Below are 12,598 nucleotides of genomic sequence, written 5' to 3'. Positions count from 1 at the left end.
ATAGCTCTGGGAATGGAATACGACCCTCATGGAGAGCCTATAAACGGACGCATTGGGGGGCACCTGTCCATATGGATAAGATAGGGCTATAAATGCCCTCATCTAGCCACGGCTCTTCTAGGCCTCTTTAGGGTTAAGGCATACTCCCTTCTGACAATTTCTGGTCTAACCGATTGTCTAGCTTCACGTCCTGTTTCTATGGATTGTTTGTAACCAGCTTTTGCTGCAACTGTTACTGCTGATTAACATCTTGCTAATCATAGACTATGGAAAGACTGCATTTCTGTTTTAAGGCTCTGTTAGAAATTACTGATGCACACACTATATTGTAAATTCTTACCTCTGTATACTGTACTTCTGCATACAGATGTTATGTTAAAGAATTACTTCATCCCCATGTGACCATCTCACCTCATAATCAAATGACCCTAAATCCCTCACTAACCTACCCCCACCCTCACTAAACTTAATAATTGCTGCTATATCCAGTGTATTGTTGGCATCACGGGACCAGAAGGTGGTGACACCCCTGGACCCAGCTTTCACTATCTTGTATATGTCTATTATTTCTTGACCTGCCGATCTGCCTGGGAACAAAGAGAGAACCCCGTTGCATTGTGGGCTGCTGGCCAGATCCCACAATACATACCATGCTTGGGACTGTGAAAATACATGAGTATGTAGACAGATTCTACAATGGAATGTGTAGAAGTGAAAGTATCCTTCTGTTAAGACAAATAAAACATAATTTGGTAAAAGTTAAACAAATCTTTTATTTTAAGTTTCCAAACAAATCTTCCAAGTTAAGAAAAACAGAAATAAATGCAATCCACATTTCTCACTATTTTGGAATAAATAGATGGATATTCGTTCTGTACACCTGCTCCACATAAATATTTTCCCAATTTCCCTCTTTCCATATATGTCCCTCAAAGCTCCTCCATAAAATTAATATAGTCGACAGAATTGTTTGTAAAAGACAAAGAGAAACAATTTCAGGACTCTGTACAAGGAGGGAAAGATAAAGCTTTTTTTTCATTTTTTTCTTTTCATTCTTCAGTAGCTTGTTAGAGTCTCAGAACCTGTGTTATTGAAACCCCAGGGCAACGAGCATTAAGGTGAATCTATTGCCAAGCCTGAGTCCTTTAATGAGTGCATTGATCAGAGAAGAGAGGCAAGAAAGCAGAGTCCGGTGACACCTGAATGAATATAAATTTAGCCCCGATTGAAGTTCCGCCACAGTCGGCCTGCTCCATGCTGACAGTGTTATCGAGAGGAGAGAAAAGCAATTTTGGTCTTCAGTCTTGATTCTCTTCATGCTGTTGGCAGTTTTTAAGAAGAACAAGTTATGACTATTTTACTTCTAAAAAGCAGTGGGAACTTGTCAAAGATTTCCCCCCTGGAAGTGACAATTGAGAATGCGTCTACTTGGTGCTGCTCTTGAATCTGAAATCAATCCGATAGACTGGAGAAAGAAGTACTTTCCAACTGGTCGAATCGTCAGGAAATTGGTAAGGCTGCCTCAGCAGGAAGTGAGCACCCCGTCATGGGAAGAGTACAAACAGAAGCAGGCTGGCCAGTTGGCAGGATGTTTCCGAGGGATTCACACATGAAAATGAGGCCTGCAGGGAGGTGGAGGGCTTGATCCTGAGTCATCTTAAAGATGACGCCAATGTTAGTCTCCTATCATTCTAGACAACCAGCCAGCAAAATGATAGGGATCACAGGTTTTTGGAATTAGACAGATGGATTTTTAGATTGTGGCTTCTCTCTTGTGTGACATTGGGCAACTTACTGTCCCAGTCTTTATATAAAGACTCTGTCTCTCTGTAAGTCAAATGGGGATGGAAATATTACCTAACTCATAGGTCTGGAGACTTTAAATTAGGTAATGCCTGAGTGTAGACTGCTCATCTCAGTACCTGGCGTATAAACTGTTCTCAGTGAATGTTCTTATGATTAGGATTGCCCAGTGATTTGTCTTCAGATTCAACTTTGTATATCGAGCGCTTTTTGGATGCTTGATATTTTTGCCCCTGTTATCTTACGTAAAATCCTCAACCACCTTGAGAGGTATGGCTGTTTAACTTCACTTTCCAGAAGAAGACACGGAGGTTCAGAGAGGCTCAGTGACACATTCAAGGCCACACCGCTCCCTCAAGTAACTGTTTGTTGTTTTCTGCGTTATCACACCTAAGGTGCCCAGCACAAGGTCTAGCACATAGCAGGAGCTTGATAAAGCGAGGGTCTCCGAGGACTCAACTCCACTCTGCTCGCACAACTTCCACTCTGCCCTGAGATGCTATCTCTTGCTCATCTGCTTCCTGCATGTTTGAGCCCCTGACTCTCCTCTCGTCTCTCCCCTTCCTCTGCCTTCAGACTTTGGCACATCAGCGCCTTTTGATTTCTGTAGCCTCTTCAGAAGTATTTTTGACACAAACAATAGTCCCGGCTTCTGCTTTTCCGAGAGGTATCAGCACAATCCGAGCAGACACTGGTGACTCATTTTGATCATCGCCTTTAAGCAATTCACTCTGTGAGCCTGGACTTGACAGGCCTCACTGTGCCGTGAAATCTAATACTATTTTTATGCCCTTTAATCTATCTTTTAACAGCCTCCTTGTTTAGAACTCTGCGCCCTGGATTCACGGAAAGCACGTTTTTGACAGTGGTGAGGACAAACTTGGCCTGTCTTAATCAAAGGCTCGGGGAGACCCAGTCTGAGGTCCTTACCCAATCTTCAACTCTCCTAATGCCTTCTCCCACTGCTTCCTTTTATAATGGCCTCAGCAGGAACCTTTCTGGCTGCTTGACAGAGGCACTGGCTGGCTTCTTCCATCTTAATAACTGCCGAGCTCTCCAAAGGAGGAGGTTGTCAAAATGTTTCTAAAGTGCCAGAGTTGTTCCATTGAGTCACTGTCACTGGAAAGTCATTATGGAAATACATTTTCTGGGTGAATGTCAGGGAAGGGGCTAGTCACTTCCTTCTGAAAGCCTTCCTAGATCGCCCCAGGCCAAGTGATAGGCTTCTCTCCTGAGTTCTTTAAGAACTGAGTGCGTATCTTTGTGCTTATATTTTATTTAATGTGACAAGCATTCATGAGGGATTTACATGAAGCATTCTATTATATTTGTTTAAGTGTCTTTCTTCTGGACTATACCGTAAGTTTCTTTGTCTTATTAGGAATTTAGGGTGGGGACGCAGCATGCTGATCCCAAAAGTCACTTCTGCTCTCTGGAGATCCAGACCAAGAGAACTGCACATACAAGAATGAAAGCCAAGGCTGGGCACGGTGGCTCATGCCTGGAATCCCAGTACTTTGGGAGGCCGAGGCGGGTGGATCACGGGGTCAGGAGTACGAGACCAGCCTGACCAACATAGTAAAATCTTGTCTCTACTAAAAATACAAAACATTAGCCAGGTGTGGTGGTGAGTGCCTGTAACCCAGCTACTCGGATGGCTGAGGCAGGAGAATCGCCTGAACCTGGGAGGTGGATGTTGCAGTGAGCCAAGATTGTACCACTGCACTCCATCCCAGGTGACAGTGAGAAAAGAAAAATGAAAGTCATACAGGAAGCAAACACTTTTCATTTATAGAATCACTGGGAAAACAATGTGTATAGTTTACTGTTGAGATTTCTGGGAAAATGGAGCTGGAGAGTGGAATGGAGGCTTGGGTCCTGTGGGGATTCTTCGACTTCCCCTGGTACCTAACCCTGGAGCCCATGTGCTCTTGGCCAAGTCCCAAGAGCAATCTCGAGACCCTCAACACCACCATTGAAGTGGATGAAGTTCAAACAAAACCCCATGAGGCAAGCATGGGAGCAGGAAATGAAAGAGAAGGAGAGGCTCCAGGCCTGGACTTAAGGTTGTAGGCTTTCAGTTGGCATGTTTTTCTGAAAGCACTTAAAAGCTACCAACTGTTTAAATCATGGTCAACTTTCACTTCCAGCCATAATGAAGTAACAGGGACTGAAATTATCCTCCCACTTTAGACAGCTAATCATATGGACAAAATATTTGAAATAACAGTATTCACACACTAGAAAACAGGCAGTGCAGGACAGTAATCCTTGAGAAAAAAGAACAAATGGGGCAAATTTCTAGGAATACTTCTCTCTTTTGCCTGGAGAGAGTTTCCAGGCTGCAATGCAAGAAGCAGCAGCTCAAACTGAGTCCAGTGGTCTCCCTAAGTTTAGGAGGCAGGACTGAGAATTTAGGGAGGCCAATGTGGCTGGGATTCTTTCAGCATTGTTCCTGAGAGGAGTGAGCTTCACAGAAAAAGAGCTTTGGAGTTTTGTGGAAGAGTCGTTTTTGAGTCTTTAGCTGAGTACTAATCAGCACATGCAGTAAAGAAAACTACCTGAGGCCAGGAAGGAAAAACAAAACAAAACAAAAAACAAACAAACAAACAAAAAACACCTGGAAGGAGTAGACAGAAAAATTTCTAGAGCCATACAGGACTGGGAGTAATTAATGTTCCTGACAGCCATTATAAGATACCTCATATGGCAAAGGGCATCAGATTAAGTATTCAAAAGCAGATTGTTTTATTGATGGGGACAGATTAGTTTGTGTCTGCCTAGCAAAGCATAGACATAGGCCTTGAGAGGATCAGTTTTTTCCCAACTACCTTAATTGTACCCAAGAACAAATCTGAAGAATATTTATAGGAATACAGAAAAAATGTAATGCCCCCAAATTAAAAGTCACCAATATCTAGCATCCTACCAAACAGCACTAGATACTCAAAGAAGAAAAATATAACCCATAATAAAGATTTAAAAACCAATCCATAGAAACAGACATTAGTTAAATGACACAGATAATCTAATTAATACATACGGAAATTAAAACAGCTATTATAAATACATTCTTTATATTTAAGAAGATAGAAGAAAACATGAGCATGTTAAATGGATGTGTAAAAGATATGACAAAGATCCAAGTCAGGCTTCTAGAGATAAAAAATACCTGAGATGTAAAATGCATGAGATGCCACTAATAGCTAATTAGAGGCTACAGAGGAAAAGATTAGTGAACTTGAAAAAAAAAAGCAGTAGAAAACATTTAAAATAAAACAGAAAAAATACTGAAAATAAAGTGAACACTGATGTGCATTATCCCATCAGTGTGCCATGGGGTAGTTTCACAAGGTCTAAGATATGTGTAATTGGAGTCCCAGAGAAAAAGGGGAAGAGAAGGATATTCAAAGAAGTCTGTTCAAAATTTTCCAAATTTGATAAAACTATATACCCCTAAATCCAAGAAGCCCAGAGAACTCTCCAAACTGAAGAAACTTGAAGAAAATGACACCAGTGCACAATGTAATCAATTTTCTTGAAACTGATATAAACAGAATGTCATAAAAGTATCCAGGAAAAGTAAATGCATTATGTACAGGGAAACAACAATGAGAATGATGACAAACTTTTTGTTGGCAGCAACACAAACCAGAAGACAATGGGGCAACATCTTTAAAATACTTAACAAAAAGACAAAATACTTAGAATTCTATACTCAGCAAAAGTGTCTTTCGAAAATGAAGGTCAAATGCAGACAAATAAGAGGAAACTAGTGTTTAGATATACATTTTAGAAGGGTCACTCTGTTCACAGGATAAAGAATACATAGGTAGGAAAGACTCAAGGGAAGAGAATATTTTAATGATCTCGATATCAGATGATGAGAGCCTAAGTTAAGACAGTTATTGTAGGAATAAAGAAAGAGATGAGTTGAGAGATACAGACTGTTGTTTGCTTGGGAAATATTACTCTTCCTTCAAAGCACATTTTGAATAGCAGAAATTGTGACTTCTTCATCTCTGATTCCTCAGGACATAGAGTAAGCACACTGTTGGCTCTTAGAAAATATCATTTCAATTCTAGTTGCCTTTCTTTGTGCTGACTCTTGTCCATACTACTCAGTTTTTTTTTTTTTTTTAATTTTTTATTTTTTGAGATGGAGTTTTGCTCTTGTTGTCCAGGCTGGAGTGCAAGGGCACGATCTCGACTCACCTCAACCTCCGCCTCCCAGGTTCAAGCGATTCTCCTGCCTCAGCCTTCCTGAGTAGCTGGGATTATAGGCATATGTCACCATGCCCAGCTAATTTTGTATTTTTAGTAGTGATGGGGTTTCTACATGTTGCTCGGGCTGGTCTTGAACTCCCGACCTCAGGTGATCCACTCGCCTCGGCCTCCCAAAGTGCTGGGATTACAGGCATGAGCCACCGTGCCCAGCCTGTACCACTCAGTTTAACTAGATCCTTGCTTCTTCTTGAAATCATGTTGGCCATACATTTATAAATAACAATAATACAACCAAAATTATTAATTTTGAAATGCAAGTTTGTTTTGAAATCTTGCTCTATAGTAAATGCCATGAGATATACTTGCCAATCTTTTCTTCTAGTTTTCTGTGTTTTCCTCTACAAAGCAACCTGAATTTATTTTAAAATACTAATTAAATTGGATACTAGAATAGAGTCAAAAATAAGCAAGATTCAAAGATCTAAATTAATTTTCAGTTTGTAGTGTATATTTCAAAACGAAGTAAGTCCATGCTTTTCGGATAATAAAAATTCCTATCATTTATGTAGCAAACATAACACTACTGAATTAAAATTATTATAGTAGTAATTAGATTATTCTTTCTGGACTAAGGATGACTACTAATGCATTAATATAGTTGTTCAACAAAAAGAATGAGAGTGTTACCAATAATTATCTACTTATCCTTGAAGGTTCTGCTCAAATGCCCCCACAGCTTTCCCTGATGCCTCTAGGTAGAGAGGACTACCTATTATTCTTGCTTCTATTATACTGTGTACATATTTTTATGTTTTTCCTCAGCTTGAACTCTCTTCTCCAATCCCTTAGTAAGCTACTACTCATTTTATTTTTAGTTTAGAAGTTCCTTTTCCAAAAGCCCTCCCTGAATTCTCATGCCTGTGATGTCTCTTCTTTGTCTCTCATTGACCTAGATACTTCCCCTAGTATAGACATTACTTAGCTTTGTAATTCCCTCTCTATGTGCCTGACCCTTCTCTCCACACTGCAAATACAATGAAGGAGGAGACCATATTTCTCATGGTCACATGGATCTCAATGCCTATTAGAATTCTTGACACTTAGTAGGTTCATTTTTGAATGAATACTTGTGTCTAAATTATCCTAGATCCTCAATTTGTAATGTGCATAGTACTTGGCACACAATAGTTACTCAATAAATAAGTGTTGGTTAGACTGATTTAAAGCAAAGTCCTTGCTTATACAATCTGGTGAAAAGACATAGATACTTAAATAGACCACAATACAACTAAGAATGTTGTATGCTAAAAGAATAATTCATTATAATTGGAAGCTTTGGAAGTATAATACAAGATTGATGTTCTTAACGAATGGACATGATGGTTAAAGAGGGAACTCTTGGCAGACAAAACATCGTGGCATAGCAGCATAACTTGCAGTGCAATGTATGTGAGGACTGGTGAGCAGTTCTGTGTAATCACAGCATAGACTGCTCCAATGCCTGGGGCTGGGGTTGGATGAGGAAGCTGTGGGAGCTGGGGTTGGGTTAGATCCAATTTTACCACTTTTGCAAAAGAGTTGTCTGGGTGCATAAGTAATAAAACCTTGGAAAGAAATATATATTTAGTGTCAACTTTTGTGGGAGCCTTTGTATATATTATTTTACTTCATTACAACAATCTTATGAGAGATTATACATTTTGTAGAAGGGGAAATTGAGGCTCAGAAAGTTAAAAGAAGCTGCCCAAGTTGACCCAGGTAAGTCGTATTAAGTAGACCCGGGATTTTAGGCAGGACTATCTGGTTAAACCAGTAACAATGTTTATAGAATTATGACTAAATAAATATAGGTCCCTGCTAAGCTAAGTAGTGCACAGTTAGATCAACTTTCTCCTTCAAATTTTTGTTTTACTTGGAGTTAATAATTGCCTCGATTTTCTATTGTTTATTTTCTACTTGCCTATTATTATCTCTTTTAGTGTTTCCACCTTCTGTCATATGCCTGTAAATAGCTCTTCAAATATTTAACCACAGTTATAAGCTTTCAGTTGTATTTATTTATTTCTTTATTTTGACACGGACTCTTGCTCTATTGCCCAGGCTGGAGTGCAGTGGCATGATATCGGCTCACTGCAACCTCCACCTCCCGGGTTCAAGTGATTCTCCTGCCTCAGTCCCCCGAGTAGCTGGGATTACAGGCACTTGCCACCACGCCTGGCTAATTTTTGTATTTTTAGTAGACATGCGGTTTTGCCATGTTGACCAGGCTTATCTCTAACTCCTGACCTCAGGTGATCGACCCGCCTAGGCCTCTCAAGGTGTCGGGATTACAGGCATGAGTCACTACGCCTGGCTTGGTTTTATTTTTACGGTATTTAAAACCCGCCTCCTGCATCATGTTTTTCTTTCAGTCTTTCAGTCTGCATAGATCACTTTTTCAACTTGATACACAATGGCCATTCTTTTGCTAATGTTGCTCTCCTGAGTTGAATCCTCTGTCTCTTCTATTATGGGTCTCTCTTTTCTATTACCTTCATCTCAGTAAGTGCCTCCTTCAGTACTTCCTAAGAATGGAAATGTAGAAGGCTATTTTACATTTATTGTTATTATTATTGTCGTTATCATTATTATAATGTTGGCAAGTCTGAAACTGCTCTCATTTCCTTGGAGTTGATTGAAAATATATTTCCAGGTTGGTAAATCATACCATGGATTGGCTCACCCTACAGCCATTTCATCCTGCCTTCTCTGTGCTTTCCTATAATTTAGAGTCTGAAAAATTAAAAATATATTTCACAGGCTTCTGGTCATGATGCAGTAGCTGGAACTAGATTATCGCTCCTGCCGTAAACAAATACAAAACTGGATAAAAATATGAGATAACTATTTTCAGGCAGTGGGCAGTAGGTAATGCAAATCTGCAATTCTTGAGAGAAGGGAAACTTCTGAGATGAATCTTGTGAGTATCCAGCTCTGTGCTTAGAACAATTACCTGGTTGCAGCACAATAAGCTGGAGTCCAAACAGAGAGCATGGCCTCAGTGAGCTGACCAAACAGAGATCACAATTAAGAGTCATGGGCTTGAGGCAGATGGAATCCTCAAGGTGGGCCTTGAGTAGAGGAATCTCTGTGGAAAGGAGATTCCATGAATTGATGGAGAATCCCTGAGATTCTGTGGCTGAATTTGAGTTGTACATGTACAGGACAAACCATCCAGCCTTACCATATAGCACATACTATGCTGTTAAGAGCCGAACACAGATACCAGAAGTCAAGAAGTTCTTGGAAGGAGAAGTGCAAGGGAAGTTGGAGTTCTTGCCCTGTCAGGGTGGAGACATCTCCTTAATCCATTATTAATACCCTAGCATCTAGCTGAGACTCCAGAAAGTTTGTGTCTTAACAATAGGGATCATAGCATGGAACTGGCCTAACCAAGGTCACAGAAAACATCCCTAGAAAATAATGAGTGTTTGGTCCCTTCAGGTTAGAGAGATTTGGAAAATACCTTGAGCTTTTCACAGACCTGAATGAACAAAGCATTAAACCAAGCATTTAGAAGTTCAGGTGATTAACCAGTAATTGAATGACTTGTTAATTTGATAGGACAGTACTGAAGCCAGAGTCTCTTCAATGTCTTTTCTACAATATTCAGCATTCAACTCAAATTTCAGTAGATAGACAAAGAAATAGAAACATATGATTCATAGTAAAAAACAAGAAAAAACAAAACAGAATAAAATAGTCAACAGGAACCAAATCTAAAATAATGCACATGTTGTACTAAGAAAAGACTTGAAAAATACTCTTGTAAAGATGTTTAAATAAAAAAAAAATTGATTTTAATTAGTGAGCAAATAAAAAAATCAATAGAAAAAATGTAGACTATAAAATTAAATAGTGTCTAGTTGCAGTGGTTCATGCCTCTAATCCCAGCACTTTGGGAGCCTGAGGCAGGTGGATCACAAGGTCAGGAGATCAAGACCATCCTAGCCAACATAGTGAAACCCCATCTCTACTAAAAATACAAAAATTAGCTGGGTGTGGTGGCGGATGCCTGTAATCCCAGCTACTTAGGAGGCTGAGGCAGGAGAATTGCTTGAACCTGGGAGGCAGAGGTTGTAGTGAACTGAGATTGCACCATTGTACTCCAGCCTGGGCGATAAGAGCAAAACTCCATCTAAAAAAAAAAAAAAAAAAAGAAAAAAAATAGAAATTCTAGAACTGAAACAAATGAACAGAAATAAAAGTTTACTGAACAGGTCTAATAGAAGATTGGAAATGGCAGAAGAAAAAGTCAGTGAGCTTGATCATAGATAATAAAAATTGCTCAATCTGAAGGAAAGGATAAAACATTGAATAATGTTTAAAAGAACCCCAGTGCTCTGTATGAAAATAGCAAATAGTCTAAACATCAGCACTAAGAGAGAAGCTGGTGAACAAAATGCAGTGGCTCGCACCTGTAATCCCAGAACTTTGGGAGGCCGAGGTGGGTGGATCATTTGAGTGGTCAGGAGTTCAATGCCAGCCTGACCAACTTGGTGAAACCCCGTCTCTACTAAAAATACAAAAAACTTAGCCAGGCGTGGTGGCACATGTCTATATTCCCAGCTACTAGAGAGTCTGAGGCAGGAGAATTGCTTGAACTTGGGAGGCAGAGGTTGCAGTGAGCTAAGATTGCACCACTGCATTCCAACCTTGGTGACAGAGTGAGATTCTGTCTCAAGAAAAAAAAAAAAAAAAAAAAAAAAAAAAAACTATAGTCTCTAATTCCCCAAATTTGATGATTTATAGGTCCAAGCAGTTAAACAAACATCAAAACCTGATAAATACAAGGAGTTTCATCTAGTAGTATGATAATCAAACGATTGAGAAACAGAGATAAGGAGAACATCATGAAAGAAGCCAGAGCAGACACATTATATGTAGGGGCCAAGCATAAGAATTATTGCTGACTTGTTCAGAAACAATGGAGGCCAGAAGATAATGGAATAACATCTTTGAAGTGCTGAATGAGAAAAGCAATAACCAAACCAAACTGTCAATACAGAATTCTGTATTCAACAAAAATATCCTTTGAACAGGGGTGCAATAAAGGCATTTTCAGTTAAATTAAAATTTAGTGATTTTACCTCCATCAGACTTATAGTACAAGAAATGCTAAAGCAAGTCCTTCAGGTCAAAGAGATGTAATATTCTATAGATGTTCAAATCTACAAAAGAAAATAAAAAGCACCAGAGATAGTAAATAAGTAGGTAAATATAAAAGACTGTTTTCTCGTTTCTTATAACTCACATAAAACACAACTGACTATTTAAAGCACAAACAAAAACACCAAAAAGTGGGGTATTACAATTATATCCTGAATTTAGTCATGAAGTAATAAGAAGACAAATTCTGATGTTCATCCTGAAAGACAAATGACGTGGAATTTTCAGAAAGACCAATGTCTTGAAAATGCAGAAAGGTAAGAGAACTATTTTTCGTTAAAGGAGAATAAAATGACATGAGAATCAAATGCAACTCGTAACCCCTAATTGGATCATGGCTCAAACACACAGATACATACATGTGTACATGTGCATGTGCACCCAGAAAAAACAAGACTTAATTGGATGATTAATGGAATTTGATTTGAATATGGACAACATGTCAGATAATATTATTATTCAAATAATTATCCAGTGTGATCAATGTACTGTGGTTATGTAGGAAAATGTTTAGTTGTTAAGAGATTCATATTGCTGTGTAATTAGTGGTCAAAATGCCATGACTGGTGATTACACCTTGCCTTCAAATGGTTTAGGGGGAAAAAAAGGTAAAATATCAGAAAATGCTGTCACAGCTATAGAAGCTCACTGCTCCAATTTCCCTTTAAGAAAGCACTTACCAGTCAGTTGCAGAGTGTAGTCAGCTAGAAGTTTCTAGTCATTAGGTCCTTCAGGATCCAATTCTGCTTTGGAGCTGAGGTCACACTCTCCCCCAACAGTGCCCAGCCAGTGACTGATCAGTGCATGATACCAGCTGTGCAGTGAGAATCTTTGCTCTGGAACTCCCTGTTAGGTCGGCTGAGACCTTGTCAGATCCTTATCATAGTCTGAGACACTCCCTGTCAGTGCTACTTCAACTCCCTTGATGTCTCATAGACTCTCCTCTGGCATCCTAACTCAGTCTCTTCATTAGTGTCCTTCCGACTGGCATAATCAGTGACTCTAATTGAGGACTATATAGATGGGCATTATTTTACTCTTTCAACTTTAGCATGGTTTGAAATTTTCACAATAATAAAAAGTTAAAAGTCATAATACAACAAGAAGAAGCACTTCCCTGTAGCTAGCGTTACTGAGTAATTTGGGTTTTATTGATCTGAATTACTCATGTGAACCTTGGAACAGGACCCAAGTTAACTGCATGATAATCCATTTTTAATACGATGGGTTCTTTATATGTTTCTCCCTATAAAAACTTTTAGAATCATGTTGTTGTTACTTGTAGTTTTGAAATTTCATGACAAGGCAACTTCTTATTCATTATGTTGAGTGCTCAGTGGGCCCCTTCATTTATTATACT

General features: G+C 39.2%; 1 long non-coding RNA gene across 1 annotated transcript in view; it reads right to left on the bottom strand.

The window, feature by feature from the left end:
- LOC108531625 (uncharacterized) overlaps positions 1–12,016 on the bottom strand; it is a 22,657-nt gene extending 10,641 nt beyond the window's left edge. The window contains exons 1-2 of the long non-coding RNA XR_001886230.1: positions 11,919–12,016; positions 11,160–11,240 (exon numbers count right to left, since the gene is read on the bottom strand). This is a non-coding gene — a long non-coding RNA (uncharacterized LOC108531625). The remainder of the gene's footprint in view (positions 1–11,159; positions 11,241–11,918) is intronic.
- Positions 12,017–12,598: the final 582 nt, after the last annotated feature.

Source organism: Rhinopithecus bieti, unplaced genomic scaffold (assembly GCF_001698545.2).
Source record: "Rhinopithecus bieti isolate Rb0 unplaced genomic scaffold, ASM169854v2 scaffold_7212, whole genome shotgun sequence".
NCBI lineage: Eukaryota > Metazoa > Chordata > Mammalia > Primates > Cercopithecidae > Rhinopithecus > Rhinopithecus bieti.
Note: the sequence above shows the minus strand (reverse complement) of the source record. Positions and strands in the feature narration are given on the sequence as shown.